At 45.8% G+C, this 26,854-nt stretch overlaps 1 long non-coding RNA gene across 1 annotated transcript in view; it reads right to left on the bottom strand.

Moving 5' to 3' along the window:
• Positions 1-26,854, bottom strand: part of LOC135058030 (uncharacterized) — a 95,093-nt gene that overhangs the window by 26,438 nt on the left and 41,801 nt on the right. The gene's annotated exons all lie outside the window — the stretch shown is intronic.

Raw genomic sequence — 26,854 nt, 5'->3', positions numbered from 1 at the left:
AATAAAGAAACCAGCAAGATGTATGTATAAGGAACTGACTATGGCAAAAAATTCTCATCTATATACAAAGGAATACATTGTCTCACAAAGTACAGGTTACATTAAAAAAATGCACCTATAATGAATGAAGAATTCAATAATTTCATATAAATAATCCAACATGCGTATCATCTGAGATGACAACACATAAAAACAATCAGATATCCCTTCATGGTGACTAAATTTATAATCTCATACAAATATTGTATAAGAGACCAGTATCATGATTCAGTAATCTTAATTCAATAGCATCATGATAACTTGTCACAAACATGCTCCTCATAAACCCTCACAAGAAACATGAAAGTCCAGACTGTTCCTTTAAACCTCTAGGTTATAGTGTATCTAATAACAAAATCCATTTTGCCTCAGCTTTTAATAAAAGTAATCCTCGATTTCCTCCACGTGTTAAAGGAGGAATGTGATCGATAATGCAGTGTTTAAGTACCACCAAGGTATGTCAGGCATTTAGAAAATGTCGGGCAACGGGCTGATCACTATGCCCCATCGCCAACGCTGCCCTAATGGATGTTTGATGTCCCGCCATCATCTCTTTGAAAGTTCCATCGGTCTTCCCCACATAGTAGAGACCGCAGCTAACCCAGTGTTTGATCTTAAAACGTTTCCCAATGTATGGGTGACAAAAACTGTCGCCGGCAAGCATATGGCTACAGGTTGTGCACCCGAAACACAGAAAACAGCCTGGTTTGGATGTATTGAGAAAATCCTCCACAGAGGTGCTGTTGGTTAAGGGAAAACATACATTGGTTTTTACCAAATGATCTTGGAGCTTCTTGCCCCGTTTGTATGCTGGCATTAATCTAGTATTAGATAAGGATGAGAGATGTTTGTCGGATTGCACAATTGGTCAGAATTTCTTACTAATACATCTTATATTGTTGCTTTGGGTATTAAATCTGTTAACCCAAATTAATCTATCCTTATCTGACTTTTGTTCTGATGTACATAAAGTAACTGAGCATGGCATCTAGAGTTTTTTTTTTTTTTTTTAAACTTCTAGTTCAGCTAATGAATAACCCCTTGCAGTAAATTTGGTAATAATGGTGTCCAAAGTAGACTCAGTTTTTGACTCATCGCTTACAATACGTCTCGCTCTCAACATCTGCGAGTACGGAAGTCCCTTCCGTAAGGGTAAGGGATAGTGACTGGATGCAAGAAGGATATTATTCCTGTCAGTGGCCTTAAGAAATAAATATGTACAGATTTTATTATTACTGATTTCAGTGTGTACATCAAGACAGTCAACCATAACTGCGTCAATGTGGCACGTAAATTTAACTGGTGAAGGTGACTCATTGTGTTCATTGAGCAGTTTTTCCAAACACTCCTGTGGTCTTGTCCAAAATAACAGTAAATCATCTATGTATCTAAAATGAACCAAAATTTTAGAACTGATGTCTGTTGATGAAAAAAATAATTGATCTTCTACCTGATACATAAAAGAATTAGCAAATGACGGTGACACATTACTGCCCATAGAGCATCCTTGAAGCTGTAAAAAATAATTGTTGTTAAACAAAAAATAATTACGTTCCAGGGTTAATTTTAATAAATGTAGAAACTATTCAATATCTGGGCCAACATATGCATCATTGTTGGTAATAAGTGATCTCACAGTCACAGTAAACCCGCCTCATGGGGGATGCAGGTGTAGAGATTACTTACATCAATGGTGGCCACATACAACCTGAGGGAACAAAATCAATAGTTGATAAATTATTAAGCAATGTAGTGGTGTCTTTAAGGCAACTGCTTCTAGCCTGAACACCAGGCTGTAAAAAGTGATCTAAAGGGGGCGTGGTCTGGGTGCTGAAGGAGACAGACGTGCCTAGTGTGAGCTCCTGAGAACCATAGCCCAAACTGCTTTTTTTTCAGCCTTCTGCACCTCCCAAGCCACCCTATTCTCACTGCCGCCCTCCTTGCACCCCCCAGCTGGGACCCCTGAAGTGCCGCGGAATCGGGGAGCAGTTTTAACTGCTCCCGCGGATTGCGGCCTACGGGGCTAGGAGAAGCCGGGACCTCGAGTTGGGCCTTGGGCCGGAAGCGGCTCCGGGACCCACTACACAGGCCGCGGACGTCACCTGGAGCTCCGTCCTCTCCGCGGACGTTGGCCGCCGGCCACGACTAGCAGTGCCTCCCTGTCCCCGGCCCCAACAGATGTATACTCGCCCGGCGGAGACCCAGCAACCCGGCGAGCGAGACGGCGCGGGAAGACGTCCGGCGGCCATATTGGATGCACCAAAAGGTACTGAGATTTCACTGCTGCCAGGCCACTGAACAGAGCTACGGCCCCTGGACTGAATCTCTGAGGTGCCTAAGTTTGAGGGGAGGAGGGGAGACCCATGAGGCTGGGCCAGACAGGCCTTAGTGCACAATAAAATTAATCATAGTGCTCCCTTCACCCATCCATCAATCAATCCATCCATCCATCCAGCCATCCATACATCAAATTAGGCATCTGCGGTGGCTGATACCTTGCTTGGTGGCCTGGGGTCACGCAGATACACCCCCATTGGGCCATATCGGATATACTACCACTGCAAGTGGACAAATGGGTCCCTAACCTCATACATGCCTACCTGATGCCACCCTAAGACCACGTGGGGGCTTTTGCACGGCGACGACCCTCATGCTTCATAGTGCCGAGGATATATGAAAGGGTAATTCTATACCGCTTTATTTAAAGACCGATCTCATGGTGAGAGGGATAAAGAAAAAGAAAAAGGCAAAGACCAAGCCGGACGCGATTCCACTCCCCGCGAACCGACGCTCATCAGATTTACGTCAATTCCTAACTTCCCCAACCTCATCCCCCGCTGCTTCTTCTACTGTCCCGACCTCCCCGAGTTTACACGATCCGGTGGACAACATGGCCTTTCCTGGGACTCCGGTGCCCCCACAGACCCTCTCTCTGACTGCAGAGATAAGCTAAATATTGTCTCATGTACGGACACTTCCTACGAAACAAGATTTCTCAGCCTTGGAGACTCGCCTACTTTCCACCATTACTCAGGAAGTGACAGCGCTCCGACAAGATATGTCTCAAATCGCGACACGAGTGGATGTCCTGGAACGCCATGAATCGTCTGCAGTGGACTCTCTGATCAAATTTCGGGAAGCGCTATTTCACCAACGGGACGATATCTCTTTCCTAAAATCACGCATTGAGGACATGAATAATCGCGGACGGCGAAATAATATTAGAGTCAGGGGCCTGCCTGAGAGCGTCCAGCAAACGGACCTGGTAGCCGCCTTATCTAAGATATTTGGGGAACTTATTGACCTGGATCTGAACAAGGACATAATATTCGATAGAGCTCACAGAGCCCTCCGTCCTCGAAGCTTACCCTCCGACAGACCACGGGACGTGATTTGTAGGCTCCATTATTATGTCCAAAAAGAGGAAATATTGAGGTCGGCCCGTCAACTGGACAGCATTGACTTTCAAGGCGACAAGATTCAGATATTTCCTGACCTTGCCTGGTCGACCTTACAACAACGTCGCGCCTTGAAACCTCTCACAGACTCTCTCAGGAAACTCGAGCTGAAATACAGATGGGGCTTCCCTTTCTCCCTCCAGGTCTCTCATGGCGGTAAAATCGCAAGTCTCTCTAGACCGTCGGACTTACAGGCTTTCTTCACGATCCTGGGAATCCCTCCGGTTCCAGTGCCAGACTGGGACGCCTTTCACCACCTTCCGGACTTGCCTGTTGTACTCCCTCCAGATGACGCGTGGCAGCAAGTTCGTTCCCCACGGATGCGGGGATCCACTCTTGGCCCACGTCCTTCGAAACCTCCTTGAATGAGAAGCCTCGTCCCGAGTGGACGTAAATTTGCTTGTTATTTATGTTATAAATTGAGTCTTTCTCTCTCTTAAAAGTGCAATGTGTTGCTCACGGACGAGATCGTTTTTTTTGTTTTGTTTTTTTTTGTTTTTTTGTTTATGTAGATGGATAATAGTGTACAGATGCTATAGTTTCATGAAACCCGGTTTGATAATTTGAGGATTATCTGTACGCTCTTATACCAATATATATACTTATATATTTGTATGCTCTATTTTGCATGTTTCGCATGTGCCTAGTGCACACCTCGGTATATTTATCTAGTTTCTACCTTGGGAGTGGTCGCTGTCCTGAGCCCCCCGCAAGACCCCACTATGCTGCATCCCCTGTTTCTTTGGATCGGGAGTTGGCAGGATTCCGCTCCTGTCCTTTTTGCAGCAGTTCTTTTTGTAGTAACACCACTTCTGTTTAATGTCAAAGTACTTTTTGGCGGGGATTCCCACGCCGCAGCTTTCTCTTTCTATTTCCTTGCCTTTCCTTTTTTCCTATCTCCCCCCCCTGTTATTCTTCCCTCACCTTTTCCAGGGTCTGCCGAAGAGAAGACTAATGTGAAGCGATTAGATCCGTCTGATAATGGGGGTGAGTGATCTACACGTAACTACCCTTAACGTCAAAGGGCTGAATGTCCCTGAAAAAAGGTCTAAACTTCTCAAATGGCTTAGAGATGAGAAAATAGACGTTGCTTTTATTCAGGAAACACACTTCAAGATAGGACACGTGCCGTCCCTAAAATGTCACTATTACCCGCATGTAATAATTCGGCTGGTAAGACACTAGGCGTAGCCATATTACTTGCCCGCCACCTGCCTGTCCTCAATGTTGCCTCCCACAGAATAGCTGAGGGTAGGGGGTTGTTGGTGAAATGCGACATATATGGCCAACGTTTCTCTTTTTTGAATATATATGCCCCTAACGCTAAACAACCTTCCTTTATATCCTCAGTTCTAGAAGCCGCGGAACCTCTTTTAGAAGGGGTGGTAGTGATGGGAGGTGATCTAAATTGGACCCGGGATCCCCACCAGGACAATTCTAAAAAGATTTCCTGCAGGCCAGAGGGGGAGCATAGGGGAATGAGACGTGCCCTGCTCGACCACCAGCTGATCGACACATGGAGATTGACACACCCTACTGATATAGACTACACCTATTTCTCACACCCACACCAGACTTATTCCAGGATTGATTACTTATTTTTGAGTCACCGACACTTACACCTTCTGTCTGATGCCTCTATAGGACAGATTGTATGGTCCGACCATGCCCCAGTTAACCTCACCCTACGCTTACCTCCCAACGCACATCGCCAATGGTCCTGGCGTTTTAACGACACTTTCCTGCAAGACGCAGACTGTAAGTCCCGAATTGACAACGCTTTGGACTCTTACATTTGTACCAACGACTTAGATGACATTTCCAAAGTCTCAGTATGGGAAGCTCATAAATGTGTCATCAGGGGGGTTTGTGTTCAAATAGGATCCTTCCGCAAAAAGCAGAGAGAGAAACTCCGAGAGGATTTACTGTCTAAGATACAATCTCTCGAGCTTCTACATAAAAAATCCCAAACCCCACAACACTACGCCGATCTCGAAACTGCTAGGGCGGCTCTGAATAAGTTACTCTCTGATAGAGTCAAGTTTTCTTATCGGAAGTGCCGCAGCAGATACTATCAATGGGACAATAAGCCTGGAAAATTACTGGCCAAAGCACTTAGAGAACAACGGGCTCTTACTTTTATTCATACAATTAAAAACAATCATGGCCAACCCCAACACCAGACACCCCACATAGCCAGGGCCTTCAGGACATATTACTCCACTCTGTATAACCTCTCCGGCCCAACCGGTAGAATTGACAGGTCGTCCCATCAAAAAGCCATAGCTGACTACTTACGGACCTTACATTTCCCCACACTAACCGCAACGGACGTAGAAGATCTAGATGCCCCGTTTTCTGCTGAGGAGGTTCAGAAAGTTATTGAATCCTCTCCTAATGGCAAGAGTCCCGGCCCCGATGGATATACTATTGCCTATTACAAAGCTTTTAAAGAGAAATTAATACCTATACTCACAAGAGCCTTTAACACCATATCAGATCAATCGCCCTTCTCCCCACAATCTCTCGAAGCCCATATTGCAGTTCTACCCAAAGAGGGTAAAGACCCCAGTCTTTGCTCCAGCTACCGGCCAATCTCACTATTAAATATAGATATAAAGCTTTTCGCTAAATTGATTGCAAATCGCCTTAAACTATTGTTACCTTGCTTGATACATGGAGATCAAGCTGGATTTGTTTTAGGCCGAGAAGCTAGGGACAATACCTCTAAAGCAGAGGCGTAACTAGGGTTTTTGGAGCCCAGGGCAAGATCAATAATGGCGCCCCCCCCCCCCCCCCCCCAAAAAAAAAAAAAAAATTTCTAATAAAAAGAATAAATTAATAAAATGATAATAAAAAAAAAAAAAAAATACAAAAGGAAAGTATGTGCAGACGCCACCGGTGTCACTGCATATAAAGATGTCAGGGTGTGTATGTATGTGTATGTAGGTGCAGTGGTCGAAGTAGAATTTTGAAGGTGGAATGAAAAAGTTTAGATAGCAATTATGCGCGCGCCGAAGGCACGCGCGCGCTCCGGAAAAGGGGCGCGGTCACTCAAAAGGGGCGTGTCCTTTAGTGCATTAGGACCCCTTATACTATCTAGTACTGGTGCCCCTTTCACATTATAGCACACGGTATGAGCCGAAATTCACATTATAGCACACAGTATGAGCCGAAATTCACATTGCCCCACACGACATGAGCTGAAATTCACATTATGGCACACAGTATGAGCCGAAATTCACATTACCCCACATGGTATGAGCCAAAATTCACATTACTCCACATGGTATGAGCCAAAATTCACATTACCCCACATGGTATGAGCCGAAATTCACATTACAGCACACGGTATGAGCCGTAATTCACATTACAGCACACGGAATGAGCCAAAATTCACATTACCCCACATAGTATGAGCCGAAATTCACATTATAGCACACGGTATGAGCCAAAATTCACGTTACAGCACATGATATGAGCCAAAATTCCCATTATAGAGTTAGGGGATCCTACCCCCAGAATTAACATGGCCTGTGGGGCACTATGATGAGGGAGCCCACCCCCTTAATAGACTAATTGCAGAGTTTGGCAGCGGAAGGGCTGCAGCGGTTTCTCACCCCAAGCTGCGGCGCTTCTGCCACCTCCGACACTCCACATCTTCGGCACCACCCGGGATGCAGAGCACCGCACCGGGTATGCACCCTTTTCAGTGTGGTCTGCTGCGCTCTGAAGGGGTTCTTGTTTCATTCTGCAGGATTCCGATGTGCACCTTCCTCCCCGCTGTTACTGTCACGGTAAGCATTAGTATCGTTTACCGCAGAGGCCATTTTCTGAGGCATATGTGTTAAACCTCAGGAACTGAGATGCCCTTCTCACCATACAGCTGTGTGGCCGAGCCGGGCGGGGGGACAACCAGCAGCAGCATGCCGGATATCAGCAGCAGAGGGTGCGGGCTGTACATACTTGAGGCAGCTGGATATTCAACAGTGCTGAAAGCCTCCGGAGCCCGCACCCCCGGAGCTGCAGTACACCGGCAGAGGACACCCATCCTCCGAACCCTGCGTAGCCCAAAGCCGGACATCAGCAGCATGTTGAACGCGGAAGCAGAAGCTGCTTATTGCCGGTCAACGTGCTGCTGATCTCCGGCTTTGGGCTCCGCACGTGCATTACAGCCCCCACCCTTGGCTGCTGATATCTGGCATACTGCCCCTGCTGCTGGCTTTCCACCCGCCCGGCTCGCCCACCCAGCTGGATGGTGAGTGAGAAGGGCATCTCAGTGCCCGTGGTTTAATACATATCTCTCTTCGGTAAATGGCCATTAGTACATCCCACACACACTGATTACACACACACAGACTGGCCACCCCCAAATCCTACACACACCCACTCAGACTACACACACACACATTCTCATACTTTCCTCTCCCCCACACACACACACACTGGACTGCAAAAATTTACACACACTGACACTGTTCCACACACACACAATTAACACACACTCACACTGTCCCACACACACAATTAACACACACGCACACTGTCCCACACACACAATTAACACACACGCACACTGTCCCACACACCAGTGGCGTGCGGTGAGGTCAGTGGCGTGCGGTGAGGCACTACAGCATAATGTCTGCCGAATCCTGCCAATGAGCCCTACCGCCACCGAGCCAATGCCCGCCACTGCCTCTAAGCCGATGCCCACTGCCACCACCAATGGCTTACAAACTGGCCCACCATCAACTGACCCAGCCCTCCGCCACTAATTTGCAACTCAGTCCAAAGCCGCCAATGCCCGCTGCATGCCTGCTCATCATACTTGTGATATATTGTACAATTTTATAGAAAAAAATAATAATTAGTGTTTGGGACTGGGAAGGGAGTGGGAGGAGGACATGAATGCAATTTTGTTGTCCAGGGCTTCCATTAACTTAATGGAGAAGGGTCTGAATGGGTTAAAAATGTCCAAAAAAAACTGCGTGAGGTCCCCCCTCCTAAGTATAACCAGCCTCGGGCTCTTTGAGCCGGTCCTGGTTGTTTAAATACTGGGAAAAAATTGGACAGGGGTTCCCCGTATTTAGACAACCAGCATCGGGCTCTTAGTCCGGTCCTGGTCCCAAAAATACGGGGGACAAAAGATGTAGGGGTCCCCCATATTTTTAAAACCAGCACCGGGCTCCACTAGCCAGGGACATAATGCCACAGCCGGGGGACACATTTATGTAGGTCCCTGCGGCCGTGGCATTACCCCCCCAACTAGTCACCACTGGCCGGGGTTCCCTGGAGGAGTGGGGACCCCTTAAATCAAGGGGTCACCCCCCCTCCAGGCACCCAAGGGCCAGGGGTGAAGCCCGAGGCTGTCCCCCCCATCCGTGGGCTGTGGATGGGAGGCTGATAGCCATGTAAGTAAAAAAGAATATTGTTTTTTGTTGTGGAACTACAAGGCCCAGAAAGCCTCCCCCGCTTGCTGGTACTTGGAGAACCTCAAGTACCAACATGCAGGCAAATAACGGGCCCGCCGGTACCTGTAGTTCTACAACAGAAAAAATACCCAAATAAAAACACAACTCACACACCGTGACAGTAAAAATTTATTAAAACACACTGACACACTCACACATACTTACCTATATCCCACGCCGGTCACGTCCACTTGTCCAGTAGAATCCAATAGGGGAATCTGTAAAAATGAGAGACAGATTACTTACCTACATCCCACGCCGGTCATGTCCACTTGTCCAGTAGAATCCAATAGGGGTACCTGTAAAAATGAGAGAGAGATTACTTACCTACATCCCACGCCGGTCACGTCCACTTGTCAGTAGAATCCAATAGGGGTACCTGTAAAAATGAGAGACAGATTACTTACCTACATCCCACGCTGGTCACGTCCACTTGTCAGTAGAATCCAATAGGGGTACCTGTAAAAATGAGAGAGAGATTACTTACCTACATCCCACGCCAGTCACGTCCACTTGTCAGTAGAATCCAATAGGGGTACCTGTAAAAATGAGAGAGATTACTTACCTACATCCCACGCCGGTCACGTCCACTTGTCAGTAGAATCCAATAGGGGTACCTGTAAAAATGAGAGACAGATTACTTACCTACATCCCACGCCGGTCACGTCCACTTGTCAGTAGAATCCAATAGGGGTACCTGTAAAAATGAGAGACAGATTACTTACCTACATCCCACGCCGGTCACGTCCACTTGTCAGTAGAATCCAATAGGGGTACCTGTAAAAATGAGAGAGAGATTACTTACCTACATCCCACGCCGGTCACGTCCACTTGTCAGTAGAATCCAATAGGGGTACCTGTAAAAATGAGAAACAGATTACTTACCTACATCCCACGCCGGTCACGTCCACTTGTCCAGTAGAATCCAATAGGGGTACCTGTAAAAATGAGAGACAGATTACTTACCTACATCCCACGCCAGTCACGTCCACTTGTCCAGTAGAATCCAATAGGGGTACCTATAAAAATGAGAGACACATTACTTACCTACATCCCACGCCGGTCACGTCCACTTGTCCAGTAGAATCCAATAGGGGCACCTGTAAAAATGAGAGACAGATTACTTACCTACATCCCACGCCGGTCACGTCCACTTGTCCAGTAGAATCCAATAGGGGTACCTGTAAAAATGAGAGACAGATTACTTACCTACATCCCACGCCGGTCACGTCCACTTGTCCAGTAGAATGCAATAGGGGCACCTGTAAAAATGAGAGACACATTACTTACCTACATCCCACGCCGGTCACGTCCACTTGTCCAGTAGAATCCAATAGGGGCACCTGTAAAAATGAAAATGATACTTACAAACTTCAATCCACTAAGGAGAGAGAGAGAGAGAGAGAGAGAGAGAGAGAGGGGGGGGGGGTAGGAGAGAGAGAGAGAGACTAACCTGCTGCTGCTGCTGGGGAGACCGGCACACACTGCAGGGCCACGACGGGAGGACGGAGCCGGCGGAGCAGGGGGAGAGCCGCACAACACCGCTCCTGTCAGCAACAGCGGAGGAGGACGGGGGCGCACACTGCAGACACCAATCACCGCCGGGACAATTAACACACGCACACTGTCCCACACACACAATTAACACACACGCACACTGTCACACACACAATTAACACACATGCACACTGTCACACACACAATTAACACACACGCACACTGTCACACACACTATTAACACACACACGCACACTGTCCCACACACACACACAATTAACACACACACACACAATTAACACACACGCACACTGTCACACACACACATACAATTAACACACACGCACGCACACTGTCCCACACACACACAATTAACACACACACACTGTCCCACACACGCACAATTAACACACTCACACAATTAACACACTCACACTGTCCCACACACGCGCAATTAACACACTCACACAATTAACACACTCACACTGTCCCACACACACACAATTAACACACTCACACAATTAACACACACTCACACACACACACTGTCCCGCAACCCCCTCTCCCGACAGAAAAAAAACTAAAGTCCACTCCGCTCACCTGGCTGTTAAACCCGCTCGGCGCTCACTAAAGCCGCGCAGGCGCGCGCGCGTACCGTCGCGATCGCGCACAGTACAATGTGACTGTGTAGGGAGAGGGAGGGAGGAGGGGGGGGGAGATGAGCGGAGGCTCCTGGCTGCCGCTGCCTGTCCAGTGTGACAGGCACAGCAGCCGGGAAGACAGGGAGAGCGCCGCAGGTAGCGTCGGCGGAATCCCTGTTGCATGGGGTGAGCGGGCCGTGCCGGTGGCGCCCCCTCTGTTGGGGCTTCCACAGCGCCCAGGGCACGTGCCCTGCTCGCCCCGTGCTAGATACGCCTCTGCTCTAAAGTGCTCAGCATGATTCACTATGCCGGCCAGCTTTCATCCCCATCAATCCTACTGTCGACTGATGCAGAAAAAGCTTTTGACAGAGTAGACTGGGATTTTTTGACCGGTATATTGAGGCATCTGGGACTTGGTAACGTCTGTCTTCACAGAATCCTATCCCTCTATACCTCTCCGTCCGCCAAAATTAGGATTAATGGCTCCCTTTCTGACCCCTTTCCAATTTTCAACGGTACGCGACAGGGATGCCCGCTATCCCCATTGCTCTTTGTCCTTTGCATGGAAACATTAGCCCGAAGTATTAGGGCTAACCCAAATATCTCGGGCTTGTTGGTAAGGGGGACCGAATACAAACTGGCATTATATGCCGATGATCTACTCGCAATAATCACGAATCCGGTCACCTCTTTGCCAAACTTAATGGCAGAGTTTGAGAAGTTTGGAGCCCTCTCTAACTTCAAAATAAATTATTCCAAATCTATTGCCATGAATTTAACTACTCCTCCTGCTATAGTAGAAAGCCTGAAACAGGCCTTCCGCTTCACCTGGCATGATCATAAATTAAAATATTTAGGGGTGTTACTGACCAACGATTTATCCAAAGTGTTCTCCCTAAATTTTAAACCCTTATTGACTAGGATTCGCTTAGACTTCCTGAAATGGAAGAAACTGAGACTGTCCTGGTTCGGAAGGATCAACGTAATTAAAATGAATGCCCTCCCAAGGATTTTATTCTTTCTCCAGACCCTTCCGATACACATCCCCCTGCTCTGGCTTCGCGATGTCCAGAGGCTTATCCGTACATTTGTATGGGGTAGTAATACACCCAGGTTTAAACACGACATTTTGTTTAGGAGAAAACATCAAGGGGGGCAACAACTCCCACATATCCCTAACTACTACCACGCGGTACACCTGAATAGGATTCTGGAATGGACGCGTGCCAAAGACCGCAAACAATGGGTCCTCCTAGAGGAGGGCTGTCTCCCACATTATATTGAAATCGCACCTTGGCTTCCTACCCTCCCGAAGGTATCACACCCCACGGTCTCTCCCACGCTCAAATTATGGGCCACGCTGATCCCAGAGTCACATATCCTCCAAATGGTCCCCCTTAACCGGGATGCGGTCAGGATGCCACCGGACGGAATCCCGGCGGTCGAAATACCGATGCCGGAATCCCGACCGCCACAATCCCGACATATTCTCCCTCCGTGGGTGTCCACGACACCCATAGAGGGAGAATATAATAGTGTGCCGAGCGTAGCGAGGCACCGTGCCCGCAGCGTGGCGAGCGAAGCGAGCCCGCAAGGGGCTTCATTCCGCTCACCACCCCTGTCGGGATTGTGTGGTCGGGATTCCGGCGTCGGTATTTCGACCGCCGGGATTCCGACCGGCGGCATTTAGTACTGATCCCCCTTAACCTCCTTTCTCTATAACTCCGAATTTGCCCCTGGCTTTCAAGGAACTGCTTTCGCCCCATGGGCAGAAGCCGGGATCTTTAGAGTCGGTCAGCTGGTGAGCTCGGGTAGGGTGCGCTCTTTTTCAGATGTTCAATCCTCTTGGAATCTACACAGTGCTGAGTTTTGGAGGTACCTGCAGGTCCACCATTTCATATCATCTCCTAAGAACTTCTCTGACGTAACTAGGGACCTCACCGGGTTTGAGAAACTATGCACCTCCCCCAGTTCACCCACGCATACTATTTCACAAATCTATACGATGATTATGGAAAACTTTTTCCCACAACCTCCTACCTTCCTGGCTTCCTGGGAGAAGGAATTGTCGGGGCTACCTACTCAGATTAACTGGGAGTCCGTGTTTAAGAACGCTCAGGCGAGTTCTTTATGCATCTCGACATTAGAGACCCTTTATAAACTTATATATAGGTGGTATAGGACCCCTCGTGTTCTCAATAAAATGTTCCCCTCTCTTTCGAATCTGTGTTGGAGATGCAAAAATGCCCCAGGGAGTTTTATACATATTTGGTGGGATTGTCCTCTCATAACTCCATTCTGGGCAGAGGTATTTAACTGCACCGAACAGATAGTGGGAGATGAGATCCCGAAAGACCCAGATTTCTGGTTCCTTAATCACCCCCCCGCAGGGTCACACTCCTACAAACATTCCCTGTTAAGACACCTTAGCAACGCAGCTAAAGCGGTGGTTCCAATCCTTTGGAGATCCACCTCTCCACCCTCGATTAAAATGTGGTTCACAAAGATTGATCACTTTTTAGACATGGAGGACCTTGTCTCCTTCTCATCTGGGAAAACAGTTAACTTCATAGCTATTTGGTTTCCCTGGTATGACTTTAAGGACACACCGCTGTATCAGTCCTATATTACGACATAACCCCCCTCATGTTTGTAAACAGGCTCATATTCATACCTGTATCATTATTCATACCCATACTCATATTCCGACAATGATGTCTCTGTAATATGGCCCAGACTCATGATTGGTGGGGGACGCCCCACCGTTCCCCAAATAGTCTGCCCTTACTGCGCAGACTCTCACACCTGACTCTGCCCACCCTAATTTTCCCTTACTTCTCCTCTCTTCCTCTTCTCTTCTCTCTCTTTTTTCTCTTTCCCATTCATCTATGCTGTTGTGTTAATATGTTCTTCTTTTATAAGCTTTAATGTTGTCAGTAATGCAGTCAGATATTTTTCTACTAAGGGCGCTTTATGTGTAGTGTACTGACGACTATATGTTATGCGATATTTTTGTATGCCCTCCTTTTGTTTTTGAAAATATTTCTGTAATGTGTTTGACTGATGCTCTAACTAATAAAAACAGTTTACACAAAAAAAAAAGTGATCTAAAAAAATAGAGACACATATTGGTATAACGACCCCCTAGCTGAAGTAATGGGTCGAGCTGGAGGAGTATGGCAATTTTTGTGTATTTTCGGTAGAAAATATAGAATAGGTGTTATCGGATAAGAAGTAGTCAGTGCATCAAATGCCAATTGTGAAAGTCTGTTGTCAGCAAGGGCAGCCTTTAAGATGTTATCCAGTTCTTCCTTGAATTGTTGAGTAGGGTCAGAGGATAGTCTCTGGTAAGTATCCGTGTCCGCAAGTTGGAGATCAAGTTCCTTAACATAGTCAGCCGTATTCTGAATGACTATGGCCCCACCTTTATCGGCCAGGTGGATTACCACATCATCATATTTAGATATTTTAATTAATGCCTCCCATTCAGGTTTGGAAAGATTGGAATGTCCTTCCTGTTGTTGTTTACTGCTTTTAAGGATTTGATGGTCGTTCGTCATACAATAAGTTTTAATTGCTTGATTGTGTGAAATTGGGTCAAACTTAGATTTGACTCTTAAAGAAGGAATAGAAGTAGATGGAGAAAAGTAGATGGATGTGAATTAAAATATTCTGAGTCTCAACTGGCATTCTAATTTAAATTGTTCAACCCTCCACTCAGATGGATTCAATTTGGTTGTAGGAACAAAATTTAGTCCCATGGATAGAATTTTATTTTCCACTGGGGAAAAGGTACAATTAGAGAGGCTAAATATTATTTCTGTTTGGAGTATTGATGATGTTTTGCATTTTGTCCTCTGCCTCTGGCCCCTCGCCTTGTGTAAAGCCTTCGGGGTCAGCAATTTGGGCTCTGGTGCATACCCCTAAAGGGGGGTTACCTGAGATTGTGTCTTGGAATTCAATATCCCTTGCAGATGCTGTTCCATCTGTAGATATTTCCATATCTAATTGCGCAGTATTAAACCGGTTAAATTGTAATTGTTTCGGTATCATTTTCATTGTGAAGGTGCCCGATATCCACGGGTACACCTGCCTTTTGGCATAATCATTGTTGACTTTATCCAGTTTGTTTATCGTATATTTTATCAGATCCTTCCAGTATTTTTCAATCTGGGTGGACAATTTTTCAAGCCAACTGCTGGAAACATCAGCCTCTAATGTAGATCTATGGGTAGTTTCAAACACTTCAATCTGTGAGCGTATGTTCAAAAATTCACGAGTGACCTCCTCTATGACTAAAAGTATAAGGTCATAGGAACATTTATTGAGGATCAGGATCCATTTCTAACAAAAGGAAGCGTTAAACCGCCCATTGGTAGGAATGTTTTTAATACGAAAACCGCAGGATATCTTACCCTAACGGTGGTAGTCAAATAAGGTCACCCCATGGTAGTAATAAACCCCTTCTTTGCGTTTAAGTTTCATTCAGGGTGAGATATATCACAGCCATTTTGCAGCATAACCTCAAACAAATTGCATGAAATGAGAAAGGACCACTCCCACTTGGCACTAGTCTGTCACATCAAAATTCATAAATTTATATATGAATATAGCTCAACTGTAATTATAGAATGAAGCATGTACCAAGTGTTATATTAAAAACAACCGGATGTTTTAATTAAGACAAACACTTAATAAAATTGGTCAAAAATTCAAATGGTGAAACAATTCCTACCAAGATGGTGATGGGAGCCGCAGGTATAACATGCAAGGTATTCCCGGGAAAAACACCCTGCATATGGCTCCGTGGGGTTGAAAAAGGGACTTTGACGTCCCGAAATGCGTCAGTATTTGCCTGCCAGTGCCCCCGAACTTCCAAGTACGTTTGGACTCAACATTTTATTGGGAAACAAACCCCACGGAGCCATATGCAGGGTGTTTTTCCCAGGAATACCTTGCATGTTATACCTGCGGCTGCCATCACCATCTCGGTAGGAATTGTGTCACCATTTGAATTTTTGACCAATTTTATTAAGTGTTTGTCTTAATTAAAACATTCGGTTGTTTTTAATATAACACTTGGTACATGCTTCATTCTATAATTACAGTGGAGCTATATTCATATATGAATTTATGAATTTTGATGTTACGCCAATCTGTTTATGGCATATTGGGAATCGACCACCATCCATTCTGGCGTAACTTGGGGTAAGCAAAAATTGGAGCCGATATATTGACGATGTTATTTTTTCTTGGACGGGAGAAAAAGAAGAACTGGACTCCTTTTGTACTGCTTTGAATAATAACAATGTCAATCTACAATTCACCTTCACCATTAGCCAACTTGAAATTTATTTTTTGGATTTACAAATATATATTAAAACTGGATCAGCTATCGGCACAACAAACGATGGCAATGGAAAGATCCACACTGATAGAAGAACAAGCAAAGCCTCCCAGTGCCTCCATGGACATACAGTGGGCATTTCTTTCAAGCTTTGACTCTGATCACAAACTTTTTGAGCAAATTATAAAGAAACATTGGCACATACTGTTGGGCGACCCTGTATTGAAAGAAATTATTCCATCTAGACCAAAACTCATCTATCGTAAAGCCCTGAATTTAAGAAACCATCTAGTAAGAAGTGCTTTACCCTTTAAAACATCTAATCCCATAAGGACATTAGGTTTTTACCGTTGTGGGACTTGTATTGGATGCAGAAACATCAAATCCAAAAACTCAGAATTCACTGAAGTTACAGTTAATGGTTTGCAGATGAAAATCCGTGATTTTATCACCTGTAATACAACCAATTTTGTTTATATGATTACATGCAAATGCAGGAAAACTTACATTGGTAGGACATCTAGATCATTAAAGACTAGATTTGGGGAACATCTCTGGAACATTCGAAAAGGTTTAACTACCCATCACCTTTCAGAGCATTTCAAAACTGAACTACAATGTTCCATGAATTCTATCTCCAATTTTATAGGCTTGATCCATATCAAAGCGACATGGAAGAACCGCAACTTAAAGATTAATTTAGCGAAAGCGGAAATGTAAACCATCTATAACCTGCAAACTCTCTCTCCCATGGGTCTAAACCAGGACTTTGAAATGAAATGGTTTTTATAATATTTTTATAATATTTTTTATAATTCTTTAAAATAATTTTTATACTTATTCATCATCTCCCATTCTTTCTTGAATTTTTATAGTCATCCATTAACTCGAGTTCTTTTAAAATTGCCAAAAATTATTAGAATTGTTTTTTCAAAAAAAATTGTTTTTATTTTGACTTTTACTGATCATTTTTGTTTTGTTTTATATGTAACTACGTTTGGGACAAAAATATGAAAAATATCTTCCAATGCTTCACCCGGAAATCATCTATTGATTTTGAGAAGAACTGTGTCCATCTGAGCTAGTGGGACCTATTCACGGGTGACTTCCGGTAAATGGAATGCATACCACTTCCGGTCGGCAAATGGAATGCATAATAACGTCACTTCCGGTTCCGGTAGACGGCATACTACTTCCGGTCAGCGAAAGAACCGCATTTTGACGTCACTTCAGGTTCTGGCGGGTGCCGGACAGGAAGTCTCAAAATTGAGACATTTGACTAATTGTTAGCCCTATATAAAGCCACACATCTTGCACTGGAGCCACACAATCTTGAAAAAGGGACTCTGACGTCCCAAAACGCGTCAGTATTTGCTTGCCAGTGCCCCCGAACTTCCAAGGACGTTTGGACTCAACATTTTATTGGGAAACAAACCCCATGGAGCCATATGCAGGGTGTTTTTCCTGGGAATACCTTGCATGTTATACCTGCGGCTGCCATCACCATCTTGGTAGGAATTGTTTCACCATTTGAATTTTTGACCAATTTTATTAAGTGTTTGTCTTAATTAAAACATCCGGTTGTTTCTAATATAACACAGGCATGTCCAAACTGCGGCCCTCCAGCTGTTGTGAAACTACATATCCCAGCATGCCCTGACACAGTTTTGCCGTCAGAGAATGCTAAAGCTGTGTCGGGGCATGCTGGGATGTGTAGTTTCTCAACAGCTGGAGGGCCGCAGTTTGGACATGCCTGATATAACACTTGGTACATGCTTCATTCTATAATTACAGTGGAGCTATATTCATATATGATTTTTGATGTGACAGACTAGCGCCAAGTGGGAGTGGTCCTTTCTCATTTCACATTTATTGACTTATTGGGCCCATTTAGGGGAGCCCTATGACCACCTCCAGGCCAGCTTTGTTTTTACAGCGCAGTATTCTATCTCTCCCTTTTTCAAACAAATTGCAGTTGTCTGAGGTTTTACTGCATTTATATAATTCTCCATATTTAACAGCAATCCCCATAGGATTATATGGCCATCATTCGAGGGCTTTGGCTCTAGAAGTGTCTGAGCTTCTTTCACATCAATCCACAGAGAGGCTGATGGCCACACATATACATTTCCACCAATGGTTAGGATCCAGAGGCGTAGCTAGGGTTTTTGGAGCCCAGGGCAAGATGGAAAATGGCGCCCCCCCCCATAAAAAACAAACAAACAGCAAAAGAAGCATGTGCAGGTGCCGAAGGTGCGCGCGCTGAAAAATGGGTGTGGACACACACCAGAAGGGGTGTGGCCACGCACCAGAATGGGTGTGGCCACTGAAAATGGCCCACAGTGCCAGTTACATTGCCCCACAGTGCCAGATACAATGCCCCACAGTGCCATATACATGCCCCACAGTGCCAGATACATGCCCCACAGTGCCAGATACATGCCCCACAGTGCCAGATACATGCCCCACAGTGGCAGGTACATGCCCCACAGTGCCAGGTACATGCCCCACAGTGCCAGATACATGCCCCACAGTGCCAGTTACATTGCCCCACAGTGCCAGATACATGCCCCACTGTGCCAGATACATGCCCCACTGTGCCATATACATGCCCCGCAGTGCCAGAGACATGCCCCACAGTGCCAGTTACATTGCCCCACAGTGCCAGATACATGCCCCACTGTGCCACACACACATATACATATATATATATATATATACATATACACACTGCTCAAAAACATAAAGGGAACACTTAAACAACACATCCTAGATCTGAATGAATGAAATATTCTTATTAAATACTTTGTTCTTTACATAGTTGAATGTGCTGACAACAAAAGCACACAAAAATTATCAATGGAAATCAAATTTATTAATCTATGGAGGTATGGATTTGGAGTCACACTCAAAATTAAAGTGGAAAAACACACTACAGGCTGATCCAACTTTGATGTAATGTCCTTAAAACAAGTCAAAAGAGGCTCAGTAGTGTGTGTGGCCTCCACGTGCCTGTATGACCTCCCTACAATGCCTGGGCATGCTCCTGATGAGGTTGCGGATTGTCTCCTGAGGGATATCCTCCCAGACCTGGACTAAAGCATCCCCCAACTCCTGGACAGTCTGTGGTGCAACGTGGCATTGGTGGATGGAGCGAGACATGATGTCCCAGATGTGCTCAATTGGATTCAGGTCTGGGGAACAGGCGGGCCAGTCCATAGCATCAATGCCTTCATCTTGCAGGAACTGCTGACACACTCCAGCCACATGAGGTCTAGCATTGTCTTGCATTAGGAGGAACCCAGGGCCAACGCACCAGCATATGGTCTCACAAGGGGTCTGAGGATCTCATCTCGGTACCTAATGGCAGTCAGGCTACCTCTGGCGAGCACATGGAGGGCTGTGCAGCCCCCCAAAGAAATGCCACCCCACACCATTACTGACCCACTGCCAAACCGGTCATGCTGGAGGATGTTGCAGACAGCAGAACGTTCTCCTTGACATCTCCAGACTATGTCACATCTGTCACATGTGCTCAGTGAGAACCTGCTTTCATCTGTGAAGAGCACAGGGCACCTGTGGCGAATTTGCCAATCTTGGTGTTCTCTGGCAAATGGCAAACATCCTGCACAGTGTTGTGCTGTAAGCACAATCCCCACCTGTGGATGTCGTGCCCTCATACCACCCCCATGGAGTCTGTTTCTGATTGTTTGAGTAGACACATGCACATTTGTGGCTTGCTGGAGGTCATTTTGCAGGGCTCTGGCAGTGCTCCTCCTGTTCCTCCTTGCACAAAGGTGGAGGTAGCGGTCCTGCTGCTGGGTTGTTGCCCTCCTACGTCCTCCTCCACATCTCCTGATGTACTGTCCTGTCTCCTGGTAGCGCCTCCATGCTCTGGACACTACGCTGACAGACACAGCAAACCTTCTATCCACAGCTCGCATTGATGTGCCATCCTGGATGAGCTGCACTACCTGGGCCACTTGTGTGGGTTGTAGACTCCATCTCATGCTACCACTAGAGTGAAAGCACCACCAGCTTTCAAAAGTGACCAAAACATCAGCCAGAAAGCATAGGAGCTGAGAAGTGGTCTGTGGTCACCACCTGCAAAACAACTCCTTTATTGGGGGTGTCTTGCTAATTGCCTATAATTCCCACCTGTTGTCTATTCCATTTGCACAACAGCATGTGAAATTGATTGTCAATCAGTGTTGCTTCCTAAGTGGACAGTTTGATTTCACAGAAGTGTGATTGACTTGGAGTTACATTGTGTTGTTTAAGTGTTCCCTTTATTTTTTTGAGCAGTGTATATACACACACATGTGCTAATACTAATATACTGTATATGTACACGTGCTAATGCTAACTAATATATATATACTGCACGCATCACCTGAGCAGGAAGGCCACCAGCAGCAGCAGGGACAGGGCGGCCAGTCTCCGGCGCTGCTCCTGCCTCATAGCTCCGGCTCCAGCTGCTGCCCCAGCACCGATGAGTGACCAGGATCAGCGCCGCTTGGTTACCGCGGCAACGCCACTATGTCTCCTCCCGGCCCTCCGCGCACAGCAATGCCGGGCACTGATTGGATGCTTTACAGGGAGACATGACGTAGCTCCGCCCCCAAAATCTCAGCTGCCACTACAGCACCTTGTGTGTTCATCACCCGACAAAGTGTCTCCAGCTGGCGCTCACAGCGGCGGGCGGAGTAGCGGCGCTGGCGGCAGGCAGCATGCGGCGAGTGGGCCGTGTAGGTGCCGGTGGCGCCCCCTTCTGCTGGGGCTGCCACGGCGCCCAGGGCACGTGCCCTGCTCGACCCATGCTAGTTACGCCTCTGTTAGGAACCCAGAGGTCAATGTATCTCAGGCAACTGTGTATTGCAGAGGTGTCCTGGCATAAAGAAGAAGTTGCATAGCAGCGGATGCTCTTGTGGGTAAGTATGTGGAGATGTTATAAATGCTATCTTTAATACAACTTACAGTCAGTGTTTCAGGCAACCCCTAACCTTGGGTATGACTATTTATTTATTTATTACCAGTTATTTATATAGCGCACACATACATACATACATACATACATACATTCATTCCATAGTGCTTTACAGAGAATATTTGGCCATTCTCATCAGTACCTGCCCTAGTGGAGCTTACACTCTATATTACCTATCACATGTACACGCACACACATTCACACTAGGGTTAATTTTGTTGGGAGCAAAATAACCTATCAGTATATTTTTGGATTGTGGGAGGAAACCGGAGTACATGGTGGAAACCCACGCAAGCACAGGGAGAATATACAAACTCCACACAGTTAGGGTCATAGGGGGTAATTCAGACCTGATCATAGCAGCAAATTTGTTAGCAGCTGGATAAAACCATATGCACTGCGGGGGGAGGGGGGGGGGAGGAGAGATAAAACATGTGCAGAGAGCGTTAGATTTGGGAGGGTTGGTTTGTTTCTCTGCAGAGTAAATACTGGCTGCCTTATTTTTACACTGCAATTTAGATTTCAGTCTGAACACACCCCACCCAAATCTAACTCTCTGCACATGTTATATCTGCCCCCCCCTGCAGTGCAACATGGTTTTGCCCATCCCAAATTTGGCCAACAAATTTGCTCCTACGATCATGTCTGAATTACCCCCATGGTGGGAATGATCGAACCCTCGACCTCAGTGTTGTGAGGCAGAACTAGGTCTGCATTATATACACTTATAAAAACACAAATGCATACAGTATTACTATATTTCTGAAATGATCATATTTATACACTATAATAATACTTTATTTTTTGTTTTCTCTGTTTAGTATATATTGGTATTATAGTTCATTTGTAATTGTTTATGAAAATCACATCTAACAAGCTTATATGCCTGAATACACTTAAGGGGAGATTTTTTTCCGGAGATGTGTGCTGAGCAATCTATCACAGAACACTCAGCACACATCTCACCCCTCGCTCAGCACAGCGCGATGTGTGCTGAGCGAGGGGGGCTCATTTCACCCAGCGGTGAAATGAGCAATTTACTAGAAATGTTTGATCTTTATCTCCAAAGTCCCTCCCAGAGCGACTGGCTCTTGTGATAAATTCCCAGCAAATGTTTTACTGCATCTCCATTAGAGCAATAGATAAATGGTCATTAATTAAGCAACCAATCCCAGCCTACAGTACAGCAATGGCATGACCATTACAGCTAATTGGATAAGCAGAGAACACTCAACGCTTGTGAAGACTGCTTTTAAATCTTTTTACTGGGAATTGCAGGGACTCGTTGGGAAAACATTGGCTTGTACACAATGAAGCACAACTTTCTTGAATGAATATGGTCATATATGTGCTCACTGCTCCTGTGAATGTCACCTGTAAGATACACAAAAATTTCCTCCAAAATAGGTCTATACCATTTGCCAGGCAATGTACTGTATTACACCCACACTAAAACTCCTTTTCCACTAAAGCACGGGTCGCAGCCGTGTCGCCTGACACGGCTGCGACCCGTGCTACAGCCCCTTTTGAACAGCGCTCACCAAACCGGCATATTGCCGGGTTGGTGATTCTACTACTGACGCGGCAGGGGCGGTGCTGGGAGATCACATGATCTCCCAGCGCCGCTCTCCCTATACACTGTGAATGGGAGCCGTGTCGCCTCGACACGGCTCCCGTTCACACTAGACAGCTAGCCGGGTTGAACACGTGTTCAACCCGGCTAGCTACCCGGGTAGGATTCCCGGATCACTTGATCCGGGAATTTGCCGGGGAACCCTTTTCCACTAGGGCAAAACACGGGTAAATGCGCGCCCCCGCACATTTACCCGTGTTTCTAAGAGCTAGTGTAAAAGGGGTATAACAAACAACAAGCGTAATGCCTCAACAGCAATAAACTGCCCACTTATGCAGCACAACAAGCTGTTCCTAGGTGTAGTGGGACAGTCCATCTACTAAACAATGCAACATAACACCATGCAAACATAAGATAGCAGATACAGTGACCACGCAGGGATAGTAGAGAGCAATGCACAAACAAATCAGCATACAGTAATACACCCAACAGCATACCTGTAACAAAGAAACCTATTTGCAGGATGACTACTGTATAGTCACCTTTTCATTTTCAGTTTTCCAGATGGAGAACAGATGTAGGATTGCAGCCATTTTATTTTTCAGATTTCAGACTCATACATGCCTTTTATATGCCAAGTACTCCTCATGCACCTTATATGCCACGTCAGAGCCTCTAAATTCCCCTTGGTATGCCTCAGAGCTCCTTCAGGATTTTATATGCGAGCCCAGTATCCCCTGATGCTCCTTTATATGCTTTAAGGCCACCTCATTCACTTTTATATGCCAACAGGGCCCTTGGGCACAGTGCCATCTTAACAGCAGTGTAGGCCCCTGGGCAAAGCAATACACTGGCGCCCCTATCCATCCTCCAGTGGTAGGTGTGAGGGGTATCAGTTGCAGCTTTGAAGTCCCGTGGGTGGTAGGGGGTGATCTATCTTCCCCTCAGCATGTAGAATCTGGAGCAGTAATTTCTGCTAATTACTCCTTTACTGCACAGATGGTGGGAGATGGGGCGGAAGGGAGAACACTAAACTGTAGAAGGGGCATTTGGCTGAATGTAGTAGCCGGTACATGGTTTCCAGAGTGGCAGGGAGTGTTTAATATGTACAGGATGGGTATATAGTGGAGTGGGCTTAATATTCATCATTTCCGGTGGGAGGGCAACTTGCTTAACTGCAGATATCTCCAGTTCCTGGATATGGATTTCTTAGCTTTCAATGGAATAAAAACACTAGAGAGCCCCACCTTTCAGGAGATATTGGGGACTAGAGGTTCAGAGTTCAGGAGCCAGAGCAATCCACTGATGAAAATATAAAACTGCATACCAGATGTATGGAGCTGGAGCAGGGACCAGCTGCTGGAAGGCTGATATATCTGGTTCTGGGTACAGTAGAGAGAAACTGCCAGTATCCACTGAAAGGGGAGAGTCCCAGTTTTTGGAGAATATCCTAAGAAAAATTCTAAGTCAGACAGAACCTGAGATATCTGCCTGGGAAGAGCAATTAACAGGCTAGGATGGGAACTACTGCTTTGAAGTTGGATGTCCCTGGAAAAAGGGGACCTTCAGCTATCAGCCTAGGAACCTTATATTCCTGGGGCCCTTGGGCAACTGCCCATTGAGCAAATTCAAAAAGACTGCCTTGCTTGGGCACCTTTATATTTCATCAGTGTCTCCTTATGTACCTCTATATGCCATCTGTACCCTCTTTATCACCTTTATATTTCATGAGTGCCCACACATGCCCCTTTATATGCAGAGCTGGTGCAAGGCTTCTCGGCACCCTAATCAAAGCTTCAGCCTACTGCTTTCCCCCCTAACCACATCCCAGCCCCTCAGGTGAAAGTGCAAAGGTGGTATCTTGTAAGTTTTACAGCTGCTACCTGCATTAAGTAAAAGGATGTCTTTTATTTTAGGGATAGGCAGACTAATGGTGCCCCCCAGACCCCAGCACCCTAGCCAACCACCTAAAGCTGCCAAATGGTAGAGCTGGCCCCATTCATTTGTTGTGTGTGTGGTCATATTATTATTATTTACAGTACTTGCATAGCGCAGCTTTTTCCGTTGCGCTTTACATGCATATCTGTGTGTGTGTGCTGGCTTCTGCTTCTTTCTGCAGTCAGACCCCCTATCCCAGAGCCATGCTGCCATTTTGTGTTCCGATCACTAACCTTGTATTCCATTTTTTCAGCAGACATCGTGTTCTATGTGTATAAACATTCAGAATGCATACAGAGTGTCCAAATGTTAGTTCCAAAAACTAAAACGGTTACTTATGATGTTAATGCCTATGTCAGAATGCCCTGCCATCTTGTAAATGTGTCACTCTGCGTAGTCCCTGCTTGTGTGCACCCATGTTTGGCTCATGAGCCCACTGGACAGGGACCCTACCAATACACCAGCAGTCTCATTCTCACGGCCCTATAGGGGCTATTTTATTCTAAGCTTTTGGATGCCACTAATTAATTGTGCACTCTGTTAACTCTGTGTTACAATACCTGTGCTTTTGCTGATACTGCCACCTCTATTATTTAGCACGTGGCCCCACCACGGACTGTGCCCAGACCATATCAATGTTTTCTGTATTTGCTGCTTTTTACCATGCACTTTTGCGCTGCTGTAAGTATGCCGGTGTGCTATACCTCCACTGATGTGCATCCTCCATGGGTAGGATGCACTTTATATTAATCTAATCACACAGGATATTTCATACTGCCACGCACCTTTAAGTTTTCCTATGTACAGTATATCTTGGGTCCTTGTATGGCTCACCTCCCACAGTGTAACCTCCGTAGTGCACCCAACGTGGCTGCCTCATCTGGTATGGTTTGAAAAATACATGACCTGTCAGTTATGTTGGAACCCTACTCTAAGCGTTAGGATGCTGCAATCACCCAATCTTGTGTCATCTCTTCTAGGGGTAGACTATTCCTCCCAGGGTAATCCTACGTAGTGTCCCGAGATGGCTGCCTCACCTGGTACCTTTCGTGGGTGGAATATATAACCCATGGAAGTTATAACTCAAAATGACTGCCCAAAACCCTGAAATATGCTTATTGTGCTTTCTATGTTTCTGTTTTTAATTATTTCTGTGTGGTTTTCTATATTCTGTAATACCAATTCCTTGTACAGTGTACCATGTTTCTGTTGTCTCTAGAATGACTTTGAGTCCTATGGGAGAAAAGCGCTATATAAATAAATTTATTACATATAATATCTATATATATAAAAGGCAAATACCACTGACACATCCCAAAATCTCCTGAACATAAGGACTAGGAACTTGAAATTTGGACAGTAGCTTGCGTTTGTTACATAGGCACCCACTAAGAAGGTGAAAAAAAAAACAGATTTGAGGACTGCGCTTGTTTGCCTCACTTGATAGATCAAAGCTGCTAGGGAGACGAGAGAGGATCTCCACTAACCTCTCCGTAACTATATGCGAGAAAAAATAAAATAAAATATCTCCCAGCGCTTAAGTTTAACAAGTGAGTTCGGTATATTTCCCCTTAGAGTAATCAGAATATATAAATGAATCCAATAAAGGAGTGCACCTCCTACCCCGTTCTTTAAACCCTCCTTGGCGTCTGTTATCATGGCGACCGGGATCCCCTTGTGTACTGCGTCACGTCACTTACGGTAAAAATCTTCCGCCTGTAAAGAACTCCGCCGCTTCCAGCGTTATGTTGCTATGGTAACTTGAATCTTCTCAATCACTGTTACGCCTTGCGTCACGTCACTTCCATTCCTCGTCTGGGTTGTCATGGTTACTTGGACTCTTTCTGTTCACAGCGTTTTTTGTCCAAGTGACTTATCAGTGTCTCTTAGTGTCAATTCCGTC

The sequence above is a fragment of the Pseudophryne corroboree genome, chromosome 3 (assembly GCF_028390025.1).
Source record: "Pseudophryne corroboree isolate aPseCor3 chromosome 3, aPseCor3.hap2, whole genome shotgun sequence".
Classification (NCBI taxonomy): Eukaryota; Metazoa; Chordata; class Amphibia; order Anura; family Myobatrachidae; genus Pseudophryne; species Pseudophryne corroboree.
Note: the sequence above shows the minus strand (reverse complement) of the source record. Positions and strands in the feature narration are given on the sequence as shown.